The sequence below is a fragment of the Fistularia commersonii genome, chromosome 32 (genome assembly GCF_037954325.1).
Source record: "Fistularia commersonii isolate RoL2024-O1a breed Wild chromosome 32, RoL_Fcom_v1.0, whole genome shotgun sequence".
NCBI classification, from domain to species: domain Eukaryota; kingdom Metazoa; phylum Chordata; class Actinopteri; order Syngnathiformes; family Fistulariidae; genus Fistularia; species Fistularia commersonii.
Genome location: NC_141315.1, coordinates 7,494,761 through 7,505,117, shown reverse-complemented (window position 1 = coordinate 7,505,117; position 10,357 = coordinate 7,494,761). Strand labels below are relative to the sequence as shown.

General features: G+C 43.1%; 1 long non-coding RNA gene across 1 annotated transcript; it reads left to right on the top strand.

Annotated features, from left to right (window-relative positions):
- Positions 1–1,190: 1,190 nt before the first annotated feature.
- Positions 1,191–6,871, top strand: LOC147215325 (uncharacterized). The gene is made up of 3 exons (XR_015104204.1): positions 1,191–1,314; positions 2,983–3,262; positions 5,206–6,871. It is a non-coding gene; the product is annotated as an uncharacterized LOC147215325 (long non-coding RNA).
- Positions 6,872–10,357: the final 3,486 nt, after the last annotated feature.

Genomic DNA, 10,357 nt, shown 5'->3' with positions numbered 1-10,357 from the left:
GCGTCGCCACGGCAACATCGAGTCGACGTGTTTGCAACCTATTCCGTCGAGCGGGCGACGAATTAATTGGACGAATTATGCAAATGAAATGTTAATCACAAGATCGGATATTCGGGAAGGGGGGGGGGGGGGCTTCCAGATTTCCAATGTAATTGATTGTCTGATTAGAAAAGTTGTCTGATTTTTCCACCTAAAAATACGCTTTGCATGAGTTGGTGGGAGACTGAACGGAGTGAGCACAGAAACGTGAAGCTAAGAGCAAAAAAATGTGGTTCTCACAAAAACAGGTTGATTTTTAAGCTTTCACCTCCGCAACGCCACCTTAGCACAACCTGCTGGCAATAATGTTGAACTGTTTAAATGTTTATACCATAACTATATGAGAAATATCCTTTGACGAATCACAGGTCTCAAACACCGTTAATTAAATATGGCGGGTGTGATAAGAGTTAATCCTTTAATCATTTATTTATTCATGTATTTATTTCTTTATCTAGTTATTCATTCATTCCTTTATTAATGTATTTATCCATTTATTTATTTATGTAATTATTTATTTGTGTATTTGTTCATTAAGCATTTCATAGACATATTTGTGAATTATTTATTCATATATTTATTCGTTCATTTATCTATCATAAGTATGTTTGTGTTTATCTATTGATGGATTTTCTGTTTTTGTCTTTTCATTTATTTTCCATATAATGTAACTGTAAACATATTAATTTATGATATTTTTTTCTTTATTTATCTTTTTCAATTAATTTGTTCACTAATCGATTGATCTGTTTTTTCATTCATTTACATATTTGTCTATTCGTTTATTTATCTAGTCATTGATATATCTTAAAAGTATTTATGTATTCATCCATTCATTTATCATTTTATTCATTTTTTTATGTTTGTGTTGATTTATTTATTCATCTATGACTTTATCCATCAATGTATTTATTTATCTATTTATTTATTTTATTTATTTTGAATTCTTGTGCTATTATGCTAAAATGCGTAAGATGTCATTCTGGATATTTTGGATTATATCCACTGAGGTTTCAGTCAACACTTTGAATTTAAATTTGTGAGAATAGCCACGCTTTTCTTTCTTGGCTGGACGGCCCAGATTAGACTCATCGTCGTCAAGTGCAACACACTCGGCCGAACCTGTAAAACCTGAAAGACACACCCGCCCTGATCACGGAAGAACACACACACACACACAGGGCTGGTTCACGGTAGTTCGTACTCGCCGAAAAGCCTTCTCCGGCGAGAGGGGGGAAACTCAAACAGACATCGGCGACTCTGAAAGCAAAGAGGGTAAGACCATTACCAGACTTCTCTCCTCTTAATGGCCCTCTCTCACTTCCTCTGCGAGTGGCTCTCTGTGGCGGGGGAGGGCGACAGAATTTCATTACTCATGATTGAAAACCAATGGAGTTTTGAAAGCGGAATGAGATGGAAAGGTGCACTTAAAATGCCAGGTTACCCTCCAGATGCCAGTAATCTAATTTACTGTCAAGGGTAATAAATGCCGAGCCGCCGGATGGCACAGATAAAATGTTATTTCGCCATCAGGGTGATCACTTAATATCTGATAGCGTCTGCGGGGAGCGGCCGGATCCGACTGTTAAAACAGGGGGCTCATCTCCTGGCAGGAGAGATCATCGCCAGCGTGGAAGAATTGTTAATCCGTCAAATCGATGTGACTTCGCTCGGTAACTTGTCCGTGAAGGGAATTCGAGTTAAGACCGCGGTGTTAATGATTCACGCCCCTCGCTCCCGCCTCCGACCGCTCAAAGATGACGATGCCGAGGCAACCTTTCGTGTCGGATCACGTGGCGTCCTAGAAATTCTCGGGAATTGTGGCAGGTCGCTGGTTCTGGAGCCTCTTCCGCACTGGAGGAACTTTTTGCACAAACCTTTTCAGGAACTGGGCGGATATACAACATTTTAGCTCCTACTCCGACGCAAGGTCTTTTTTCAGGTTCCAAAGGAACTCGACTGACATAGATGCTCAGTAATTGATAGAACTTTATAAGCTCTGTCTCCATTACCAGATACTTCTTTTGCTGATTGCTATTTTGCTAAAAGAAATACTGAGCTCACTGGTTGGCTGATTTCTTGCAACGAAATGGACTGAAGTAGCAAGAAATGGTGCGATGAAGAGATCCGAACTCTTCTGGCCTGCTACACCACAGCAGGGAAGCAAATAAAAACACTTTAACCCATCCGAGAGTCCATGGTTATTACTCCCACCGTGTAGAACACGTATGCTTAGGCAACTTGGCTCTTCGCATTGCCTGCGTCGTCTTCGACTTCTTCACGTTGGTTTGTTTATGAGCGTGGTGCTCAACTCAACGGCGCACAGGTACCAAAATAAGTCCGTAGTTAGCTAACAGGCAGGGCAGCACAGTGAGAAAATAAGATCATTTCAACCTGTTTGATTGCCTTCAGTTAGCAATCCCGCAGCACTGAACATGTATGCTTCGGCAGTCCTGCTCTCCGCGCTGTCCATGTCACCTTCCTCTCATTTGCAATTTGTTTTTGAGTGTGGCGCTTAAGGTGCGCATCACATGGGTCCCCACCGCGGCCCTTTATCGCCTGTAAGAATGCTTTCCCTTGGAGGAGGCTAATTCCTGGAAGAAAATCCAGGTCGGGTAGTTCTTGGATCTGAGTTCTTTAACTGTTTTGTCCAAACACGACTGATCAACGGCGGAAGCAAGAACTCACAAAAAAAAAAAAAAAAAAAGTCGTTAGCTAGCGCTGGGAAAAACAAATACCGCAGCCCCATTTTACGAGTCCCGCTGCTTTCAAGAAGCACATTTAAGAGAACCGCGGCGCAGCGTTGTGACACCGACGCTGGATGTTCCTGTAAACGGAGCCTGAGAGCGTGGGAGTCGACAGGTTATGAATATCTGTGTGTTTATATGAAGCTATGGCACACAGCGGGTATTGAATTCCTCATTTTCCTCCTGTGTGTTACAGATCTTATCTGGCTGAAACCCCCTTCTCACACACACATACACACAATATACCAGCATCATGGGAGGAGGCGGGAGCGAAGAGTGGGACGAGAAGAAACCCCACGAGCCAGTAGAAAGTCAGCCAAGGAGAGAAAAGGCGTCTGGAGTTAAAAAATCAGGGAGCAGTTGTCCCAAATGCTGTCTGAAGACCAGGGATTGCCTGATGAGCCCGGAGTGCGGCCGGGCGCTGCAGATCAGCAGAGTCGTCGCCTGGTGCGGGATGTGCATCCGCGCTTTTGTATGTAAGTCCAGAGACAGAAAACAAAATGCATAAATAGATAAACGAATACTTAAATAACGTTACTGACAGGGCGGGAGATTTGTCTGGATTTCTTTTTCCCAGTGTCGTGAACGGCAGAACTTCGGCTCGAGAAAATTTGCTTGAGCTCTCCCTCGATCGGAGGCGGATCAAACTACGGCCCGCGGGCCATATCCGGTCCGCAGCGTCGTTTATTCCGGTCCACGGGGATTCACATCAGCTCGAGGCATATGACCATTCACCCTCTCACTCACATCACATATCGAGGCATGAAACATTCATTCATCCATTCATTCACACATCATATAGCAGCATAGAAAATATTTTTCATGAACATATCTTGGGGACATGCAGCCATTCACCCTTTCATTCATGTCAAATAGAGGCATACAACCATTTATCCCATCATTCCCGCACCGTGTAGTGCCATAAAAAATATTTTTTCATGAACATGTCATGGAAACATGCAGCCATTCACCCTCTCATCCATATCATGTAGAGGCATATAACATTAATTCCCTCATTCATCCATTCATCATCATGTAGGGCAGGGGTGCCGAATATGTCGATCGCAATCTGCAGGTCAATCGCAAATGTAGTGTGAGTAGTGTGCACGGTATTAAAAAAATAGACGTCGGCCTATCATCCGTCCTCACAATGAAATGTGTCACTTAATTAACTTACAGGGCAGCCAGTCTGACATCTGACCTTTTCTGACACATGGGTCAGAAACTGCGCTAAGTGCTGCAAAACTCTCGCAAGCTAGCAAGTTACCTAGTTATCCTCCAATTTATTTGTTTTAAACTTAAGAAAGGGTATAAAACTGAGTTGGACCAAGTAAGAAACCAAAAACAGGACAATACTAGTGTATCTGGTGTGATCTGGTTCTACTGCATTGCATTGCTTTACATTACAGTCATTTGGCAGACGCTTTTATCCAAAGCGACTTACAAGAAGTGCAATTTGGTCACCGAAGATCCAAAGTACCAGTAGTCAAAAGTCAGAAGTGACCACTCAACCAAATAACCATCTCAGAACCATGTACATACATACATACATCTAGTTCATCATTTTTTCGGGGGGGGGGGGGGGGGGGGGGGACTAAGTGCGATTAGTAAGGAGAGGTATGTTTTCAGCTCACGGCGAAAGATGGGCAGCAACCCCGCTGTTCTGACCTTGTATGGGAGTTCGTTCCACCACTAAGTAGCCGAGACCGAGGAGAGCCAAGACCGGTTCGATCGGCAGCCGGGGGTTCTGACGGTCGCCCAGAGGTGGCAGGGGACGGGCAGGGACATGTAGCCTGACCATATCCTTGAGATAAGGCGGGGCTGTCCCATTCACTGCCCGGTAGGCAAGCACCAAGGACTTGAACTTGATGCAGGCGGCTACCGGTACCCAGTGTAGGGACATAAGAAGGGGAGTTGCGTGGGAAAATTTGGGACGGTTGAACACCGGGCGGGCTGTCGTTTTCTGAAAAAGCTCCAGAGGCCTGATGGTCACCGTTGGGGCACCGGCAAGGAAGGAATTGCAGTGGCCTTACCACGGTGTTGTCGACGGTGATGGCCAGGCCTCTGCGCGGACAGCCTTTCCCCGGGAGAAAGAGCAGCGCAGCTCAGCTCTACTGCTGTCTGAACATCCGGGTTGAGGTTCCTGAACGTGCCACAAGCCAGAGTGTTTCCACAACAACGCAACCACATTCTGATACGCCGGAGAGGAAAAACGGCTGAGCCGTGACACGTTTCCCACTTCGTTGAATTTTCAAATTAGAAGTAGGACAACGGAAATGGGGCGTACATCCATTTTGTACTTTGGCTCCCTCAGTGTATCTCTGTCATCTATCAAAGTTTCTGCCCACCGCTCAGTTTGAGAACCTGAAAGTTTGCCCACCCCCTATGTAAACGATGATTTCCCCTTGTTTCTTTCCAGAACGTCACTGAGGAACATCAGCCCCGACCAAGAGGCCTTCTGGTCTCTCTGAAAGACAGCGCTGCTCTACATCTGCTCCTCTGGAAGAACATTGTCTCCCCGCTTCGGGTTAGGTGTTCCTTATATTGAGGTAGAAAAACCGGCCCGGGGAAAACCATCAGCAAGACTAGACGTTTCTTCAAGTAGAGGCAGAACACAATTACAGGCATGTTACATAATAAAACTTGAAGTATCTGCCAACAGCTCTGATGCCCGTTGTAAAATAAACCCGAAATTCAAGCCCGTACATCTGAACGGTACTTCTCGAGAAGTACACGGGAGAAAGGGGTTAAATTCAACTCATAGGGACAAAATACTGATTACTAGTATCGACTACTGGCAAATTACTTATTACTGAAAGGAGTCTTTAAATTGAAATTAAACTTTTTAAATTTTTTGGCATTATATTTCAACTTTAAAATCATTAATGATCGTACAAATCTACTGACGTTATATGCATATCAAATTAAATTAAATAAAAAAAAAACGAGTTTTTAAATTCAATATTGATTGAAAATACTCAAAGAAAATAGTTTGGCGGGCCGGGAAAAAAAATGCAAAACGGGGCCGGATGTGAATGGGCTGTAAAATGCCTTGTGGGCTTATTTATAATAAAATAATACCTTTATTTAAAATGTCACATCTGAATAGTATTTTCTTAGGATTTCCAGAGTGGGCAAAAATACTTGGGATCCTTTTTAAAAATATGGCACTGCCTGAAGTGCACACGAGCCTGAAACACTAGATGAAGAGCAAATGACTAAATGAATGGCTGATTGAATGAATGAATGAATGAATGAATGATTGAAATGAGAGCAATGCACGAAGGGCTACAAAATTAAAATCAGAATCAGAGAAAACGTTGAAGGGTGAAATGAAATGAAGGTTGAAAGACCAAGTGATTGGGGAGCAAATGAATGAATGAATGAATGAAGTGGTTGTGATGCATGAGGTGAATAAAAGTCTGAGTGAGTGAGTGAGTGAGTGAGTGAATGGATGAATGAATGAATGAATGAGTGTGATGCATAAATAGCATAAAGTCTGAGTGAATGAATTAATGAAGTGAATGTGATTCATAAATAGTAAAAAGTGAACAATTAAATGAATGTATGAATTGGTAAGAAGTTAGTGCGATACATAAAGTGTATAAATCTGAGCTATTAAATGAAGGACTAATGATTGGGGAGTGAATGAATGAATGAATGAAGTGGTTGTGATGCAAGAAGTGAATAAAAGGCTGAGCAAATAAATAAAGGGTCAAAGAAAAATGATTCGGGGAGTGAATGAATGAATGAATGAATGAATGAATGAATGAAATGAGAACAATGCATGAAGGGGACAGATGCCCGAGCTACGAAATTAGAATCAGAATGAGACAAAAACTTTGAAGGGTAAAACGAAATGAAGGGCGAAAGATTGGGAAGTGAATGAATGAATGAATGAATGAATGAATGAATGTCTTATGTTTCACTTGGACTCTTTGAAACCTGACTATTGATGAAAATGTGTTTTGTGGGGTCTGTGTTTTTGTGTATCCAATACTGTGGTAATGTTTCCAGTAATTGCAGATGTATACTGTATATATATTGAGATGTATTATGGGAATAAACACAAGGTAAAAACAGAAGCTGTGTGTGGGAGCACTTTTGAAACGCCCTCGTTCTCTGTGAGCATCTCTGCGAAGAGGACAGCGGGCGGAAACGTCTGGATCAATGAGAGGCTTTTAGCGCAAACACAAAGACGGCGGCGAGTTCGGTTTAGTGTCAGTAGCCTCGCTGTAATTAAATGATTTTTTTTTTTTTTTTTTCAGGCAAAGTGTTTACATCCTCAACGCGCTGTAATTTAATACACGTACATCTGGCCACTTACCGTTGCCGCGGCGAAACCCCATTGCAAAGGCGTCAAGTTATCTCTTAAGGAAATGTTTTGCGAGAAAGCGAAAGTACCGCGCATGTTTTCTCGCGTATACATTTGGCCGACACACACACACACACACACACAGGAATGGGCTACACGGCAAAGTTGTGTGAGTGCGATGGCACCAGGGCTCGATGGTGTCAAGACTCCCACGTCTCGCATGTTGTCCAGTTGAAAAGGAGCGTGGGCGAGTTGGGCGTTGGGAACAAGGCACGGGGCTCCGCGGGGCGCCGAAAATGATCAAAACGGAAGGGGGGGGGGGTGGGCCTTTTCCAAATGAATCCGCAGTCGACGGACCGCTCTGATTGGCTGCACGGCCTTGTAAATAATAAACAAAAACGATGTCGGCAGAAGCCTTGAGGTGCCATTGTGGAGCCGCGACGATGGGGAACGATACGGTTTGATCAAGCATTTCTGCAGACAAACATTCTTCCACGGAGACTCGGCGCTCACTGTGAAACCTCATCTTGGGTCAACGTGTCACCATCACTATGTGTGTGTGTGTGTGTGTGTGTTTGAGTGATGCCGAAGCGTCTGGCGAAGACAGGCCATTTTCTCCGAGCGGCGCCAGATGGATACGGCTTATGGATCGGCCGTGCCTGAGAATCCTAAACCGATCACCGAGTTGAAGATGACGCGAGCGCGGTCTGGAATCGAAGGTCGTCGGAACCGAGGGCAAAATATTACGTTTGCCCGTCTCACTCTTTGCAACCAGACCTTCTCGATCTCCATGGCGACGGTCTCAAACATTACTCTCATGGAAATACTTCGCACTTGGTCTGTTTTTTTCTCAGTAACTAATTCATTAATATGAATTCACCAAATTCTGTATGTAAACATATTAAAATAATTTTGTTACATATACAATGAATGCATGTATATATTATATCCAAACCATTATCTATCTATCTATCTATCTATCTATCTATCTATCTATCTATCTATCTATCTATCTATCTATCTATCTATCTATCTCATAGGTGACAAAAGTGTTTCCTGCTCAAACAACAAATAAAGGTTGGAAATTTTCGGTTTTTTTTCTGGCTTGTGAGCCGGCATCTCACCTCTCTATACCAATAAATTCATCCATTGATTATCAATACCATGGGGGGTCTAGACTGGGGCCAGCAGTCATTGGGCAAAAGAGGCAGGGTTGGATCGCGGGGCCAACATATGGAGACATTTGACCATTCACTCCTTCATTTACACATCATGTTGACATAAACAATTATTCATTTGTTCACTCACATGTTGCGTAGAGACATCCAGTAATTCACCCTCTCATTCGTCCCAGCGCGCTGCGTTCACAACACTTTAATTTTTTTTTTTTTTAAAGTTACTACCCAGTGCAAAATTACACGTATATGTATATATATATATAGATATATATTTACACACACACAATAGCACATAGCATTTAGAATAAATAGCATTTAGAGCCTTAATATAAGGTCTCTCTGTCCGACAAAAAAAATCAAAGTGATGCGTTCGTGGCGGGATAAAGGAAAAGTAAGGAAGTCAATGCAGCCTGCAGTCAGATAGCGACGCCCGTCTATTGACAACCGCTTTCCCCGGTAACCTGGACCAATTATAGGGTCGCATCGTTATTTGTGGGTCATTGTTTTTTTAATTGCATCGTGCAATTTGCATTGTATTTGCGTTGCCTCAAACAACGAACATTACAAATTCATCTCTATGATGTATAGAAGTAGTCAAAACAAATGATATCAATAACAACAAAAAGGGGTAAAAAAAGGAGACTGCTACCGGGAAAAGAAGCGGAAATGACGTTCTCCGTGCATCTGGACATTGTATAAAGACATTTGAGGTGAATATAGCAGATATAGAAGACTACACATATACACATATAGTCACTAACTTCAGACATTTAATTATTATCATCATTATTATTATCATTTGCTGATTTATTTATGTATTTTTTTATTAATTCTTAATTTCTTTATTTGTTTTTTTTCATCTTATTTTGTGTAATAAAATTAAAATAAAGAGATTTGATGGATTTTTTTTAACAAAACGAACAAAAAAAAAAAAGTCCGCAGCCAAAAGTATTGTGCGTGTCCGTCTCCGGTTTTGCTCCCGCGTTCCTTGCCGACTCCGCCGAGAACTCCAAACTGATATCCGAATGACTGGCAGCTCCAGAACGCCGGATAATCTCTGTTTGATCAGCTGCTGTTGGAGACGGCGAGTAATAAATCCCCTCAAGATTAGGACGACTAATCATCCGCCCCTATTTTCTGGCCGTTAAAGTAGGGGTAGGGACGGATTGTAGTTTTCAGATCCACAATGAATCACGATTCGTTACATCTCGGGAGTCAGAAATTACATGTTTGCTGATTTACGGATCCAGAGGTTTTTTTTTTTTTTTTTTTTTTGTATAATTATTCACCCCCCCGCCCCCTCCACGTTTCGTATTCCTCTAATCCCCCCCAACCCGAGCTTCTCCCGGTGTGTCAACGCCCGGCGTCACAATACAGGGGTGACATTTCAAGCAGACAGATTAGGGCTTCTCTCCAATTACTTTTGCTTTCCTCCCCCCGTTAAATAGACAATCAACGGGAGGCAAAATGTCAGCAGAACAAACGAGGAGTCACCATGTGGCTGACAATTACTGCCAAGCACCTCAGAAATGCCAATATGTTAAAGTGGAAACTGTGTGAGATGAATGGATGAATGGGAGTGGGGGACAAGCGGCGGCCTTTGAGGTGAGCCTTGTTGCCGCGGCAATGTGACGGCTTCCATTGTGGTCCTTTTGTTGTCGGGTGAGGGGAGGGCGAGGAGGGAAGCCGACCGTCCTCTCCGGGGGTCGGACAGTGTGTTCGGGTGACGTCACGTTCGATGGATTCCCATCAGGACGACGCTTTTTCGTTTTTTCATTCACTCAGTCTTTAAGCAATTTCTCCCTCGGGGATCAATAAAGTATTCTGATTCTCCTGCACTGGGGGACGAGAGACGGGGTCGCCCTGGATCAATCGTAGGGCCACATATAGCGACGTACGACAATTCACCGTCTCATTTACAGGTCACATAAAAATAAAAACAACTCTGGAAAGGTAAGGAATGAAGAATGGTTGCAACAAGTGCAAAGAGGTTGCCGACTTTCTGCAGAGTCAGTCGCTTCAGACCTCCAAACTTCACCTGGCCTTCAGATTAGCTTAAGAACAGTGCGCAGAGAGCT